General features: G+C 30.7%; 1 pseudogene; it reads left to right on the plus strand.

The window, feature by feature from the left end:
* The first annotated feature begins 10693 nt into the window (after window positions 1-10693).
* LOC112693302 lies at window positions 10694-12451 on the plus strand (annotated as a pseudogene).
* The last annotated feature ends 6335 nt before the right edge of the window (window positions 12452-18786 follow it).

Consider the following 18786-nt stretch of genomic DNA (forward strand, 5'->3'; position numbering starts at 1 on the left):
AAAGATAATATTTCTACTCAATAATTGTATGTTTCACAGCACATTCTTTTAATAAAAAGTGTTTAAAACTAATTTATTTTTTAATCTATGTCTTATCATGTTTTACGTTCGCGGGAAAAAAAATCCAAATCAAATTTAAAGGCATTCTTGCGAAATATTTGTTGTGTCAAATGTTCCAAACTGGATACTTTTATTCTTCACGTGAATTGCGCAAATACAATTACTGAGACATCAGTACGAATACGATATAGAGAAACAGTCAATAAATTACTAAAAGTGATTTTAAAATGTAGGATTATAGAATAGTTTTGTTATAACCGATAGCTATAATAAGTTTAAGTTGTTTTTTACATTCAAGTAAAATATAAAGCTGTTTACACTCGAAAATGCATTAAATTTATATACGTATAGTACATGCAGTGGTTGAGATATAGTCTTATATCTCAATATACTATATAGAGATATAGTAATATATCTCTATATAGTATATAGATATAGACATAGTTATAATCCATAATATCGTATGCGTATATGTTTTGTACAACTTGCAAAGTATATTATATTCTGCACTATGCAATAGTGTTTGGAGTTATCGAATACGTTGACCGATAATTTTTTCCATGCGCGATCAGAACCTCGATCATATTTTGTAATAAAAATTAGAATTAGTAGTGAGAAATATGACTGCATATTTTTTTGCAAACAATCAAGACGGATAAATTGGAATTAGTAAACTATTTTTGTTCGGAATTTTTCTTTATTTCAGATTATGGTCGAAGTATAAATTGATTAATGACTTTTTCCAAGAAAGGCCACAAATACTCGTATTGAATACGAAAGAAGTTTCTTTAACGCTGTATAACAATATCATACATAATACACTTTCGAACAACGCAACTGTTTACCGTATTTTGAACTAAAATGTATATACTTGTAATGTAGTTTTAAAAGCACCTGTAAATAATATGGAAATATACGGACGTAGAAAACTGCTTTCTAACACGAGTCTCGAAAAGTTTTCTCTTACCCAACCCACATTAAAACATGAATTTGACGTTTTGAAATGTTCGTAATAACAGCGGTTTCGGAGGGAATATTTAATGATGGTTTCTACGGCTCGCACGCGTACATCTTGTTATATTCTAACAGAATAAAGTTCTTCGGCAACTTCGAATTGCCTTTATTGATTGCGTAATAAAAACCTTCATTATTAATTAAGTTAATTAAGTACTTAACTACCACCGTAAGATGTTGATGATTTCTATAAACTTCGAAACGTTATAGAGTAGTATTTAGCTATTCTATTGAAGTGAAGTAATACCACTGGTGCAATAACTTTATGTTAAAAATGTTTGTGTTACTTTTTATATTCAATATATCTATGAAAAATTAATAATATTAGTTTTAATTAAAAAAAAAAATATATATGTATAACAATAGGGGCAGACGTAGGAAAAAATTTCAGGATAGGTTTTGAAAAAATAAGAATAATTACCGAACAATTAATTTTTTTTAAGGTTAATAAGGTACAATAACTACGTTTGAAATTAATCAACCATTCATTTCCAGAAGGGAGGTTGAACATCCAAAACCCCTCCATGCGTCCGCCACTGTATACAAATCAAGAACTATAATTGCCGGGATAAATTATTATTGATATAATTGTTTGGAAAATAAATCACCAAAGACTATAAATGATAAAAATAAATATAATTAGTATTCATCGGAATACCTATACAAACAAATTATTTTACACTTATACAAAATCGAAAATCTTTATTTATATTTTTCTAAGAAAATTTTTTCTTCATATTCAAAAAAAAAAATACTTTAACGGAAAAGTACTTTTTCGCACTTATATTTGACAAATAAGGAGTATTTATTTGTAGGCAGAAATGAAGTGTATAAAAAATAGGATAAAAGATACATGGTTTTTAATTTATTTAATTATATTTAATATTATAACACCAAGCGAAGAGGCATGATCGGAGCCTCGAAGAACGTAATCGGTTTACGTGATCTACGTGTGAGTACGACTCACATAATAATAATAAAGTATGAGTTGAGTGATATCTGCTTTTAGTTTTATCGTTTTCAAATATCATTATTGTTACGAGATCGCTTCGTGATACCAAACAAGTACAAAATCTAAAAATATTAATCATAGTCAGTGCAAACATTTAAAAAATACTTGGTATACTAACATTTTATAAATACTATACAATTTCTTGAAATAATTTATTAAAATGTACGATATTTATAGGCATTTTAAATTGTCATTGTTGTGTAATATTCCTCATGAGTTAGAGTTATATAAATGTAAGAGTATTGTTTGCGCTAGAACCGCTCCTACGATTATGGTGGTCGGCGACTCTAACTTGCGTAGTAAAGGACCAGGTATTCGTTGCACAATAATAATATAATAAACAATCAAACACTTAGATTAAACATAATTATAATAATAATATACATAAAGATACGAAATAATATAAAAAAAAAAAAAAATAAATAAAAAAATAAACGGATATCACCAGACATCGAATGGCCCACTTAACAATCTACGGATCATGGGAACACTTTGTCTACACCTCGATGAAGATACAGAAGAAATATGGCCGAAAACCGGTGAAAATCTTCGAACGACGGCAGCGTGTCAATTACACACGCGCACAGATAATGGCGCACTTTGTCCGGCACTGACGGTAATCGCGACGTACTAGACACGCAAAATACAACCACGGCGACGCACACAATAACAATAAAAAAATAATAAGTACGCAATTTCCGGATGCCATGGCAATAGCAAGCCAGTATGTCGTAGTAGTAGATATTAAACAAAGTTGGTCCCAAGACTGATCCTCGGGAGACCCCCAGCTTTGATGTGGTGTAAACGTGAAAAGTCTGATTCTACTCTAACCTTGAAAGATCTGTTGAGTATGAACGATGTGATGGTTTTGAGTAGGTATTCAGGGAGATTTAGTATTTTTAATTTTTGTTCAAGCCCGTGGTGCCAGACCTTATCGACAGCTTGTGTTAGGTTTAGAATGCCGCTGTGGTATATTGTTTTTTTTTCGAAACCGTGTACAATAATTTCAGATATACGTTGAATTTGGTGGCATGTGGAGTGTTTGGTTTTAAATCCGAATTGGTGATTCGGGATAACGTGAAGGTAGAGGTTTGTCCTCTCTAACAATATCCTTTCATACAATTTGGATAGTGTTGGTAAGAGACTGATTGGCCTGTAGTTAGTGAGGGAATTGATTGATTTTCTCGGTTTTAAGATAGGAATTATTATAGCATGTGTCCATGTAGAGGGAAAGGTAGCGATACGCATGACTGCGTTAAATAGGGAGGCTAAGTAGGATAGTGCTTTTAATGTCAGGTTTTTAAGAATTTTGTTAGTTATTAAATCATGACCTAGACTTTTCTTGCTTTTTAATTTAGAAATGAGTAGTTGTATTTCTTTGGGAGATGTTGGGATGATGATATTGTTGTGTTTATTGTTACTTGTGTTTAGTGATCCATCTGAGTTTACTCTTTGTGAACTGATGTCATCTTCAGTAATGAAACCGGTTTCAAAGTATTCGGAAAATGCTTCAGACTTTTCGGGGTTGGTGTCATATTTGGCAATTCCATTTTTTAGTAGAGGGATAGGGTTAGTTTGCTTTAGGATTCTTTTTGTTAACAGCCAAAGACTAGAGTCATTTAAGTTTATCTTTTCGAGGTAGGTGTAATAGGAGTTGTATCTTATGTTGTCAAGTTCCTATTTTACTTTCCTGTTAAGTTGGTTTAATCTTCTTTTGGCTACTAAGTTTCTTGTTCTCTGCCATATTTTTCTTGTTTTGTGATTTTTCCTTTATTAAGTTTTGTATGGTTATTGGGAGAGAATTTGTTAGTTGAGGTTTAGTTGTATGTTTATGGGTCTGCGCTCGGGTAACTGCCATTTATATAGTGTCTGTTATATGTTCGATACTCTTGTTGATGTCTTCTGAGTCTCTGTATCGTTTTTGGTTCTTGAATTTTTCATCCAGGTTTTTCCTGAAGGATTCCCAGCTTATAAGATAGCGTAGATAAGTTTTGGAATTGGGTTATTGGATTTAGTTTGTTCGTTTAAGGTGAAGATAACTGGTACGGGATTGGAGTCAAGTTCATTTAGGACTAAGTGATGTAGATCTATTGGGAGGTTCGATATAAGGGCAACATCAAGTATATCGGGTTGTCTGCCAGAACGTTGAAAAGTAGGTTCGGTAGGTGGTGATATTATGATCCGTTTTTCATATGTAAATTTGAGTAGCTTGTTACAATTTGGATTTATTTTTTGACCGCCTCATGTTTGGTGTTTTGAATTGAGATCTCTTAAGAGTATGGTTGACATACCTTGGAAAAGTTGAGAAATGTCTTCATTTAATATTTTTTTATTTGGTGGATTATATGCTGGGATTATTTTTATTTCGTGTCTTTCTGTTGACACTATTATTGCGGTAGCCTTTATGTTGGTATTTAAAAAAAACTATTACGGTTTATGTTTTTATAAAAAATGTAAATCAAATAAAATTTTAATAGTAAATGCACAATTTATTTTCTTAGCCTTTTTACTATGAAACATATTATTTTAATTAGTATTTTGTTAAAACTTTCAGAATATGATATATGTTTAACATCTTCAAGCAGTAATTTGTAAACAAATCAAACATGGGTAGACACCAATTTTTTAATTTGAAGTCGATGTATAAAAATATAGTTAGCGTCTTATAAATATATTTTTTCCCGCGCCCCTTAGAGGTAGCCAGTACAGGCCTGGACAGAACCGCAAAGGCCGAGTCACAGACCGGTCATTAGGATTGCCCCGAGATGTAGATAGGGGGGAGTGTCATGAAAATTCTCGAAAGTTCGAGACGTTCATGGCACAATGTACGACACGCTATGGCGTGAAAATTCAAACCGTTGTGGTGTTTGAATAAGTATCGAAAGTACATTAACATAACTCTATTTTATAAGAATTCGTCATTTGAATGTTTTTTTGATTTCCGGCAATTCTATCTTGCACTAATTTTCCGTTAAAATACTTTTAAAACCTACGAGGTGTGACTATTATATAATAAGACTATCAATTTAGTGATAAGTTGTGTATATATAAGGGAACAATTTATTAAATATTTGTAATCTATGAATATCATTGTATCGAACAATACTAGTTTAGTCAGTTTCTATTTTGTAGTTTATATTTGAGCATCGTTTAAATTTACCTCTTATGAACTGAATGTCAAAATCATACCGGACGAATAAATTAAACAACGAATTTATTCAAAATTTCCGGCTTACAGTGCTTTATCTGTCAATTGGTATTCAGTATACCACGGATAGATTAAAACGATGTGTTTCTCGCTTTGGGCAAATTTTGGTTGATGTGGGCCTATGATTTTGTATTGCCATTGATTATTTCATTCCCTCTCTTGAATGAGAGTTTAGACGATTTTTTAGTCGTTTTCAAAAAAACAATCAAACCCAAAGACGGTAAACAAAACCAAAATTCTAAATGATAATCCAGCAATAAACTTGACCATCATCATAGTATTACATGCATAGGTAACATAAACACAAATATCCAATACCATATGTATGTACATTGTACGTTCGTAGCATCAGTGCATTATCAATGCAAACTGTAGCTTACTCATTCTTATAAATACAAAATAATCCTCTTTAAACAATATTTATACCTCAAAATAAACTGTGGGTACTAATTTAGAATTAGTGCTAAGCACCCACGTATAAACGCCAATGATCTGAAACTATATACATATCTGTCATTAACTCATTGCATCTTTCCATAATAGAAGAGGAAATTTTTAGTATGTGGTTCATAGCACATTTAACTTTAACAAAGAAGTTGTAACTAGTAACGGCTTGATGAAGTTGTTAAATTACTGATTTACGCATATATAAATAATCAATTAAATGTTTAAACTGCCCGGCACAACCAAAAACTTTTCCCGTTAAGTCTGAATATTCTAAATTTATTTCTGAACTTTGGTTACTTTCAATAGCTATGCTTTTGTTATCATTTATACTTTTTGGTGTTGGATTAATTTCCATAACATCAATTTTGATGAGATATACATTTTAAAAAATATTAAAATCTTAGTAGAGCTCTATGAGCAGAAATGCACAAAGTGTATTTATTGCTATCCTCGGAATTCTGATGCAAGGATTATTCGAAGACTTTAAAAATAATTAAATAAATAACTGTAGTTTATAATTGGTACGCATATGTTATATACGAGTACATATTACAATTGTATGTACGTTACACTCCTGTAAAACTTTCAATTAATAAATAGCCAGATAAGTTTTGCAAAGCAAGTCCGTGAGACTGATAAATTAAGCAGTTTTTAATTAACTATATTCTATATTTAAATTTATTTCTCATGTACGAGTATAAATATTCTAATTAGTAGGATATATTAAATATTATGTGCATATGGATTGTAAGAGATCAATAAAATATAAATGGTACATATATTAATGATTTAAAACTTAAATATTGCTTATTATTGTTACATGAAATCGTATTAGCTACCAACATTACTGACAAATATATCTTATAATTTAATAAATATAATATGAAATGATAAGAATAAAAAATAAAATAATAAAAATAAATTTTAACGTATGGATTGTTTTTACATAATATTATGCTTGCACAACATCGTAATACCAATATTATAATGTTAACCATACATAATTATAAAAATGGTATCTTCATAAGCGTGTTCAGATGTTTTTAGCAAGTCATGCTTAGGTAAATATACAAATGCAATACTGGGTTACCAAAAGGAAAAGAAAATACGACCTTCAAGTTTTGAAAAAAAATCATTTTTACCTTATAAGATACATTCAAATATAATTACAAATTTCTTATTTCCTACTAAAATTCTAGACAACGCGACGTGTCGCGTAAATCAAAATTAATATTAATTGATAATACAATTAAAGTCAAATTTTGCAGGTCGTGTCAGTGTATAAGAGGCAAAATTTGTAGATACACCTATGGGTGTTCCACTCAATAAAATATGTTGCTTCATAATTAATAGCCTTACCTGTAATATCAACATAATTTTATACATAATTACAATCGGAGTTGCCCAATCACGGCCCGAATTCAGATAGTCGTATTTTATCCCAAATATTAGTATCCCGATTGCATCCAAACACAATATGGTTCACAAAATAGTTTTTAATTAATAAAATAAAATATTTGGAAAATATTTTGTATACTGTATAGGAAAATTTTGTTAAGTTTTTCTAAATAATAAATTATTTCAGAAAGAGGTATGAAAACTATTTTAAATTAGTATTTACAAAATAATTTTGCAAACCGAATTTTATAAAGTAAAACGAAAAAAAGTATTTCAAAAGTATTGAAATACATGGAAAGTATATTTTGTATTTATTGTAAATAGTATATACATATACACACAAAATAATCAAATAGCCAAATAATAAATTGTTCACAAAAAAAAAATTTGATATGAAATACAAGTAATATGTCAGTAAACAATCAATAAATATTAAAAATATAGGGACAGATTTTTAAAACTCATTATTTTTACAAAATCAAAATTAGATATTTCGAAGTTTTTTAATTTTGTAATTTGGGTTTATATATATATATATATATATATATATATTTTTTTTTTTATGTTAATTTGCTTAGTTGTTTTCCGAGGAGTGTAAATTAAAGATTGAATTTTTATTTTAGCATCTGTTTGGCATTGTTTCAAAATTTCCAATAATTTAAATGTACTTGGACGTGACGTATAAAGTAATGAATTCAATTTCGAATGGAAACTTTCACATGCATTCGTTATCAAATACATACTGGAACTATAAGTAGCCCATATTTCTGGCAGAAAATCAAAATCATCTTTAATGTAGTTGTCTATTAAATAATCACAAAATTTATGTATTTTAGCCGTTAAAGATTGTATAAAAGCTAAATCTATAGGAAAATATTCAAAAAATGATAATCCAAATATATACGTTAAAAACTTTCTTATATCACTATATTTGTCTTTATAATCTGAACATAACCTAAAGATTGTATTTTTGACTTTTCAGTAACTGTTCAGTATTGGCTTCATGATTGCTATCATTAACGTCCAATTTAATTTGGTTTATTAAAATTTCTTTATGGTATCGTTTAACAAAATTTATACAACTTTTAATTTTACAATACCATTTTTTTAATTCCTTTGCTAATAACTTATGAAATCGAAATTTATATTTAAATATTACTAATATTTGGTTATATTATTACTCGCTTAAAATTTCGTAAATTTCCATTATTTGCACTTTATAAAACGAAGAACCAAACACTAAAAGCGACGCCCATAATAATTATTATTTTATTACTAAGATAATAAATAATATGTATTAAATCATAACGCATAGTTTGAATGTATTATAATATGTATAATATGAAATTGCCACAGTTATTCAAATGAAAAATGTTCTGAGTTTATTGTTGTCCACCATCTTATGAGCCTAGTTATTTTACGGACAAAATAATACATTTATTTATATTATCTATTTCACCTCACATTTTTTATTTCATTTATAAAATGGGTAATAAATCTGAATTTAAAAATCGACATATAATATCGCATATAATGCATACACTAATCCAAAAAAAAATTCATATCATGGGCACGTACTCGTGGAAAGTTGCTATTTTTATAGTACAACATACGCATTTTTATTGCAACATGACGTAGGATTAACCCCGTATTCGGATCGTAAAACCAGTATAATCTCTGGTGACTGGAATTCCACTATAGTCACGGGCCACTGGCAGAGCACGATATAGTGTTGCCTAATAGTACTCTGAACGGGTGTCATCAATAAAATGCTGGTACAATTGATAAATATATGTGTTCGTGAGCAATCGGAGTCGTAGAATATCTAAAACTTATTGATTATTGCATTAAAATTATATAATTTCATAGAGTCAAAATCTCGACAGTTGTGTAATTATAAAGTCGAGTGATATATAGATCAGTTCCAACGTAATTGTCCGGTCTCACACTTAAACAGTTCAATTCGAATACGCAATACAGGCCCTAGCTATGGAGAAAATACTAAATTGTCTGCCACGTTGTTTCGGAAAAAAAAACGCGAAAAATCTAGGGGGAATAATTAATTTAACTGAATGGAGTCGCTGTATTTTATACAATTTTTATTAAGTAAAGGAAGTACGATAGCTTAATTGTATTCTCTTACTCAGTGGCGTATATAGAAAATGTTTTCACTATGGGATAATTTTGTTTTGAACACAATCTGATCACATTAACAATTATGTTGTTGTACCTATAGAAGAAATTAAGAAAATAATAACTAATTTTCCATTACTAAGTATTAGTGTCTTCAAATATGACCCAAAAAAAGCTTCAGAGTTTAGATAAGGTAGTACATTTTTAATTTTGTAGGTACATTAAAGTTTACAACAATTTATAGATTATATTTTAGAATCTAATAATTTAAGAGTTTAAATTTATATATTATTAGGTATAAAATTAAAGCAGTATAATATTAAGAACATTAAGCAAAATCATAATAACAAAAGTAAAAATTAACAAGTAATATAAAATTATAATAAAACATTAGGTATCATGAAAAAACCATTTTCCTATTATTTTTTATAAATTTATTGACTATGTCATCAATATTTAAATGTATGTTTCTGTACATTAACATCAGTAAAAGTCCAGTAAGTCTAGCATTTCTTAAATGATTCTTCGAATATGACATCGACAATCGACGTAAATCTCCTTGTAAAAGGTGCAATATTTTTTATTTCCATAGGTATTTTTTAAAAATAGCGAATTACCACCTGTTCGGCGTGATTCATTATTGCTTTATCAGCTATTTATTATAAAAGTACGAACTAGATATTAGTCTTTATATAATAATATTTCTATTGTTAGGCTTTAAATCATGATTATTTGTGATGTATAAAAATTAGAAACAGTGCTTGAAAAACCTAAAATATTTTCACCTGAAATTTCACTATGGGCCATGGCTCAGATGTCCCTCTCATTATATATTATATACACCACTGCTTGTACTTGTCCCCCCCCAATACTGTTGTTGTTACACTGAGGTACGCAATCAGACTGATGAAATCAGCAGATCATTATCAATATCATGCGAATCACTCGTACCAAACAACGAAATTTAAAAAATTTAAATTAATAATGAAATAATGTTTTCACTTTCCAAAAACATAACCGAACCGAAACTAAATCTTAAATGTGTACACAACCAATTGCTTTTGTGAACCTTAATGAACCCAAATAGAAACCGAATGAAACCGAATGAATATAATTATTATATTTATATAATAATGTTTAATGTTTATGTAATAATTAATTACCATTTACATTATTTTCTTTTTTTTATATTTACATAAATTAGAGCATGCGTAAATAATTCTACCATTTGATACTAAGATATGTGTATTTTTGAACCGATACATCGGCGATATGGTGGTTAATAAATAATTCGATACTATTCATTCCCGTTTCGATACCAGTTCTTTTCTATCAATATAAGTAAAATATTCAATTCGGTTTCAACCGTTGTAGCGTTTGGACGTGCGTGGCGTATCGTTTTCGTTATTTGTCTGCTCATTAGTAATTGTACCGGTATTTTTATATTAATACTACCTATTTAAGTTGTGTCTTTGTATACTTTAAAGTATGCTTTGTCGTATAACGTATGTCGTCCACCTCGGGTGGAGCAGGCGATAAGCCTACCAACCCGAATTCCAAATTCAAAGTCAACCTCCAAAAAACCAAAAATCACTCAGAATGGAAAGTTGTACGAAAAAAAAAATAAGTCATCAAATAACACTCCTTCAACACTGATTTCGCCGAATTTTCAACACATCATCGATAAGAACCCTCAACTACAACTACCTTCAGGTACACAATTTCAATTTAACGATTCTAATATGATTTATGATAATAATGGTAACGATAATATAATTACGAATCCTTTGGTTGACTAATTCTCCGTCGATATGGATTTAGAAAATCCATTTAATAACTAGTGCGATAAGAGCGATACTGGTCACGCAATAGTCGTTAATGACCATAGTCCATTAAATTTCAACACAATACCAAACTATACTAAACTTTCATACATGTCTTCAGAACAATTAAATTTGCACGGTCGCGATTCTTACTTAATTAAATTTTCAGACAATTTTACCGGGATCCCTGTAATTATAATAGAAGCAATTTCATTTAATAATAACGTTGGAAAACTTTATCCTATGAAAGTTGACAAACTTTTTTTTAATAAATTCAATGGCATTTTGCGTATTGATCCAATTGGTGTGAGAGTAAAAGTTACGTTCAACTCCATTATTTCCGTCAATATTTGCTTATCTTCAGTAGAGCTACTTACTATGGGTTTGCAAGCATACATTCCGTCTACACTTGTATTTTCGTTCGGTGTTATAAATCTCGATGTTTCATTTCCCGAGGAAGATTTTTGGGAAGGTTTAGACTCAACGGTGCAAGTGATCAGCTTCCGTCACATCTCAACCAGCAATAATGGTAACTCTTATTTACCATCTAAAATGGTGGAGTTGAAATTTCTCTCCCCAAAGATCCTTAAAAAAGTCGCCATTTACAAAGTTCTATTCAAAGTTTCACCCAGCATTCGATCTCCGGTAATTTATCAAAATTGTCTCCATTATGGTCACACTACTAAATTTAGTCACGGCAAAACCAATTGTTCACATTGTGGCTTACCCGATCACTCGTTTTCAAAACTGCCCCATAAAAAAGTCATTTGTCTCGTCTTTTTTCCACTGCAAAGGCTCTCACATAGCCACTGACCGGTCATGTACGGAATGGTCTTGTCAATAAAACATTAAGAAAATTATGGCCACTGAAAATATGTCGTATAAAGATGCGGTGTTCATTATCAAAAATAATATTTTTAATAAATCATCTACTTTTTCTGATATTACTGCTAAACCAAAAGTCAATGATGTAGAATAATTCAGCAATAATGACATTATTATTTCAGATAAGACTTTCCCAAATATTGGTGAATCTCATGTTAGGTTAAAAACAAAAAATTATAATCATAATTTTTCTCGCAAGAAAAACAATTTAATTCCTTCTAAACACTCAGTTCCTGTCAATAAAGATTTTTCCTTCCCTAATGGCACTTTTTTTTTAAATATATGTCAGAGAATACATATGCTTTTCCCAAAGAGAATTCTTGGATATCATCTCTCGTCAATCAGCTTTCTCATGCATTAATTAATGACCCAGCATGTTTTTCTTCGCCTTCTTCTCTTAATAACTTAATTGAGTCTCATTAAATTAATTTTTTTTCTTCCATACAGAATGGTTCACAGAAAAATGAATAATCAGCTTAACAATTTTTTGATTTTACCGTGGAACTGCGTAGTCTTAGAGCACGACGTAACGATTTTTCCTTTATGTTGGCAGAAAATAAATATCAAAGCGCGCTTCTCTTTGAAACGTAGTTTTTACCAAACTCACGTATATCTATCCTTATTTACCAAATTTTTCGCCAAGATAGACTAGATGAACATGGTGGGGTTGCCATCGTCACTCATCAGTCTAGTAAACGCATTTCTCATAACAATAACATTAGGCACATGTTAGAACTCCATTCTATTGATGTAATAGGAATAGAGATCACGATTAATGACAAAACTCTTAATTTATGTTCAATCTATATCCTAGACTGGAATCAATTAACCTATCAGGTCGCCAGTCTCTTAAAATCGTTCACATTGGATTGCTCACCGCTCAACAACCATAATAACTTTGTGAATGTATTATTAAAAATCTACCCTCTAAAGTGTATAAATAAAAAGAAATATCCTATTAGTACCCCTTGGTGGAATGAGCTATGTACCATTGCAGTAAAGACACGCTCGTTTTATTTCCAAAAATTCAGAACGTCGAGCTCTCGTGATGACTTCATAATGTACCGTAAGGCTTGTGTTGACACTAATAAGTCCTGAATAAAACCAAGAAAGCCTCTTAGGAAAAATTATAATCTAATTTAGATCTAACTATGCCTCTGTTCGAGTGTTGAGTGACTGCGAAGAAATTTAAACATTGCATCTATTCACCTTCTACGACTTCCAACGAGGATTGCTTTGAGAATTTTTGTAATAAGATTTCTCCATCATATGTCTCTTCCGAGGCAGAAATTTCGACCGATACTTTATTCAATAAAAGTCAGTTATCCAACCACGTGTTGTCTCATTTTTCTTCCCTTTTTAATCACCAAGAATTGTCACTCACCATCAGTGGCGGATTAAGCAATTTGCCGCCTACAAGCAGGACATTTGCCGCTGTTTCATTTTCAACCTTTTTTTTTTAAAAAAAACAAAATACATATAGAAATACATTTTTTGAGATAAATTATTTTTTATTATTTTAAATTGTATACAATAGTCAAACATTAAATTATTTTAGTTCGGCTTTTGAGGTTAGCGAATGTATTGATTAGGTCTTGAAAGTTAATTGCCGACACTAATTCCGATTTAATGCACAGGAGAGCCAAATTATTTAACCGATTTTCACCAATAGTAGATCTTAAATACGTTTTAGTTTTTTTAAGACACGAAAACGATCTTTCTGCCGAACAGTTGGTAACCGCCATACAGAAGTATATTCTTAAAGCGATGCTAACATTCGGAAATAGTTCTTCTAAATTCTGATTTCTAAAAAATGTAAACAATCTTTGATTTTGTTGTTTTTTTTCTATTGCATTTTGCATATAAGTTTTAAAATGTATGCATTCTTGTGTAAATGTATTTTCATCAATGTCAGTTTCATAAAATTGTTGTAGTTTTTTGGCTTCTTGGGCAATATCATCAGTATCAATCGACTTGTCTATGTTGATCAAAAATTTGAATTTATCGTAAATATTTTCATACCCAGAATGTCTCATATCCAGTTGTTTTCTGAGTTGATCCAATACGGCAAAATAAACAGTTTTTAATTTATCTTTACCGCCAAAACCACTTCATTTGCTCTAGAACTACATTCGTCTAGTTCATCGCATAAAAGGGATCGCGTAAGACGACGTTTTTTGTCTAATTTATATTCTTCTTTTCTAATTTTTTTTGCTTCATCAATGAATTTTCGGAACATTTCATCAGTTCTTATTTCACTCAAATCACCAATTAAAGATTTGTATAGATCAACAACATGTTCCAAGTTAACTGATGTTGATTGTAAAATTGTGCTTGTTTTATTGAATTGTTCTAGCAGAGAAGTCCAAAATACGGCCATAAAGACCGACTCAAAGGTACTAAAGTTGGTTTTTAAACCTGCAGCTTTTTTACGATTTATGGGGTTTTCAGAATTATTATTTTCTATATCATTCAATATTGCCATAAATTCTTCCCAACTATTTTTAAAAGAAGAACATGCATTATAACGACTAGACCACCTAGTTCCAGTAGCTCTTTTTACTACCTTCTGATTTGGTTTCAGTTTCTGTTTCATCAATTGTCACCGATAAGTAGATTTTGCAAAAAAATCATAGATGGCTTCTAAGTAATCAAAAAAAAAAAAAAAAATGCCGCTTCTTTGATAGAATCGACCGCGGACAATCCAACGAGGTTTAGACCTCCACATAGTACATAAATTGCTAATGGATTTAGGTTTTGTATCCTTGTTTTTAACCTTGAGTAACATCCAGACATGTTTACGGCGGTATCATAAGATTGACCACGGCAATCCTGTAAATTCAAACCAAATTCTTCCAGTGTACCTATAACTGAATTTAGCATGTCTTTCACCTTATGTCCAATATTGGGTATAAATTTTAAAAATCGTTCAACTTCGGCTGGCGTATCTTCTTGAATTTCTCGTTTTACATATCTGATTACAAACGACAGTTGATCCACGTGACTGATATCGGGCGTTGAATCAACAACAATGGAAAAATACTTGCTACGATTTACTTCATCAATAATCACACTTAATACTATTTTTGTAATCAAGGAAATACACTTTTCGCAAATTGTAGAAGACAGATAGGATGTCTTACCTCGACCCGGGTTTCCATAAGCATCTATATGATTAGACATGAAAGGATCGAATTCTGCAATAAGCTCCAAGCACATCATAAAATTCCCATTCTTATTTGACCCACATTTCTCATTCTTCCCTCTAAATGGTAGTCCTCAACTACCAAGTTTTTTTTACTACCGCTACAACTCGTTGAAGCATATTTCGCCAATAATTCATTTCATTTTTAATTTGTAGTTGGAGCCCTTTATCTATTCGATTTTTCAACTTACTTCTGTTTAAGAAAGTGCTAGAGCTTTGAACATGCTCTGTGGAATTTTCATGGGAGGTTAGACCGCTGTGTACATTATTCCAATCATCATATCCATCTGTACCAAATTTTGAACTACCTTTACTAAATAAATGGCATGGAATGCAAAAAAGTGCCTTTTTATTCGAAGAATAGCATAAATATTTTCTGTGCAGTTTTCCATTTTTCATTTTTCTTTCAAATGCAAGTTTTGTCAATGACCGATATCCACTTACTGAGGAGTAATACTTCCTTGTGACAGAAAAATCTTCAGGTATGTTCTGATCGATATCTCTCGAAAGTAGTTGGTCTATTGTCGTCTCGTTTATTACCCATTTGGCAGGATCGGTATTTACAGTTATATTATCAAGAGATACCGGACATTTCGGGGCTGTAAATTTAGCTATATCTACGGAAGTCAGATCTCCAGCATCACCTGCGTGGCTTTCTTTCTCTAATTCTTAAGGCGTTGAAACGGAAAAAATGATAGGGCTAGGTGTAATATCTAATTCAGAATTGGGATGACAAGTTGAACCCGTTGAAGTACTTGTAGTTAATGTGAGAGTAGTAGTTGATGTTGATGAGTCTATATAAATATAACAATATTCATTAATCAACATTAAATTATTTAAATTGTAAATGGAAAATTCTACATAATTGTAAATTAAATAAAAATTGTGTTATAATAATTTATGTTGAAAAAAATATTTTTTTTTTTTTTTTATGCATATTTGTTTTTAACACGTTCACTGTGGATCATATTAAAATACACATTCCTATATTAGGTATCTAGTACCTACATACTACCTATATTACCTATGTTTATAAATTATAATAAAATTTTGCACACAAAACATCACGGAGTTAGATACAATAATACAAATAAAAAATGCTGATTGGAGCACAGCAATAATAGAAAAAAAAAATTTTATTATTATAAAATATAAGTTACTGTGATGTATCAAATAATTATACAAACATAGATAAAGAAGTAATACAACATCTAATATTATTAAAAAACGTCGAATCGCAACTACGAATTAATCAGTGACGTGCGAGGGCGATATTAAATAATTAATATAATTTAATTAATATTATATTTTTATTCAAGCTTCGGCTGAAACACACTTTATTAATGTATTGTAAAATATTGTGCGGATGACACCATTTTATTGGCAGGTTAACCAAATCGCACTATCGCAGTGAACGTGTCATTAAAAATTAAAAAAAAATTTTTTTTTTTTAAAAAGTAAATTTTTTTTACCTGTTTTTAAATTTGTGAAAAAACTATCAAGTTTTCTTGTTTTTTGAATCACCCCTTTTTCCTTTTCTTCGTGCTCTTCTCGGAGCTTTTTGTATTTTGCACCACTTTTAATCTACCATCACTCATTATGATGTAATAATTTGAATAATAAATTTTAATACAAATTAATAAAGACGTCGTTAGTTGCACTGTCGGACAGTGTAACGGTATAATCAGTATACTAAATACTAATGAGTAAAATAATGTTATGATAAGAATAATATGTATAACATTCTTTGTGATTGTAAATAATAGAATCACGAAAATATAATACAATTGACAGAAAGAACGTCGTATGGCCGTATCGGCTATCGCTATAATATATATATATATCTATAATTGTAAATTTTAAATAAACCATTTCAGGGAAAAACATAGTTTCGCTAATAATAAAAATTCGAGTTCATCGCGTTCACTGAAACCATTTCAGTATTCAGTATTTCAGTGAGTTAAATGTTAATAACCTAATGGCCAATATTCGTAAATATATTTTTTCCTAAGTGCAACAAATTTGACTCCCCGACAAATTTGCAAATCTCCAATCATCTGATTACTTTGCCTGTAGGGTAACCCGTCACTGCTCACCATATATTCACGCAAATCACCTGCAGGGGGGTTAGATAACATTTCCCCCTTCTTCCCCACATCTTTCGATCAAAGCATCCGATATATTATTAAAAGTACTTAATGATCTTTGGTTAAATAATATTGTACCTGAGTCAAGGAGACAATTTAGAGTAATTCCCATACCTAAACCTGCTGTTAAACATCCAGCGTACCGCCAAATCGCTTTATCATCGGCTTGTTGCAAACTTATAGAATATATGTTAAAAAATCGATTAGATTGGTACCTGGAGGCTTGCCGTCTAATTCCAGATAATCTGTTAGGATTTCGACGAGGTCTTGGCACCATGGAATGTCTTTCAAATCTTATTAGTCCTATCTATGATACTTTTTGCAATCGTCAGTTTCTCACGGCTGCTTTTGTTGTTGTGAAAGGTGCATACGGTTCCATCTATATTCAAATTCTTATACTTCGTTTTCAGGATCTTAATGTTCCAGAAGTCTTCTATGATTATATATAAAACTTATTTCATGCTCGTTTTTTATATTTCACATCTCTATCTGGTGCAGAATGCATTCGCTCATCATACAGGGGACTGCCACAAGGAAGTTGTTTTAGTCCTATTCTATTTAATTTTTATATGACACCATAAGTAAAAGCTTATCATATCACGATTACTCATGACTATTTTATGCTGACGAAATTGTCGTTTTTTCAGTTGACAAATCTCTCAATCGTACTATTTTCTGCTTAAATTCTACATTAAATTCGTTAAACAACAAATTTCTATCTGCATTTTTTAAAGTCGCTCCTGACAAAAGCCAATTAATGATTTTTACTAGAAAACGTCACGTTGATTTCTCCCCTGTTTACATCAACAATAAAACCATAGTCCCATCCAATACAATCATATACCTTGGTCTCATTCTTGACCTAAAACTCAGATGGGTCTCTCATTTCAACTATCTTAAATGTATAATTTCTAAATGGTCCAATCTACTCAGAGCATTTGCAGGCACTTGGTGAGGTACCATCATCTCTCTTATTAGTATACAAATATATGTATTATCTGTTCTAAAGTTAATTACGGTTCTTTTTTGTTCTCGTCTGCGTCCCGATCACACTACAATAAGCTGAATGCTGTGCTAACCTCGTGTCTCCGCACAGTCATCGGAGCTATACGATCTGCTCCGAACATTTGTTTGGAACTGGAATGTGTCTGTCCATTTATAGAAATTCGGTCTCGTTGACTTGCAGGATAGTTTTTGTTCAAGCACATTTCAAACTCTCCTAATTCTATATTTAATGAGTTTTCATCTCTGGCTACTCATTGCCGATACGTCCCAAAAACTCTCCCAATTTTAGCTTCCATTGCGTTTTCTATTAATCACTTCACCTCCTCTGTCATCTTACCCCAAAGCCTCTTCATTGTTTTGATATTCCGTTTGAAGTTCTCAAATTTCTTCCTCGAATTCATATATTACTACTTTTTAAGAATTACAAGTACAATAGTGATAAAGTTAAT

This window comes from Sipha flava, unplaced genomic scaffold, assembly GCF_003268045.1.
Source record: "Sipha flava isolate LNK unplaced genomic scaffold, YSA_version1 84_pilon_pilon, whole genome shotgun sequence".
In the NCBI taxonomy this organism is placed as follows: Eukaryota; Metazoa; Arthropoda; class Insecta; order Hemiptera; family Aphididae; genus Sipha; species Sipha flava.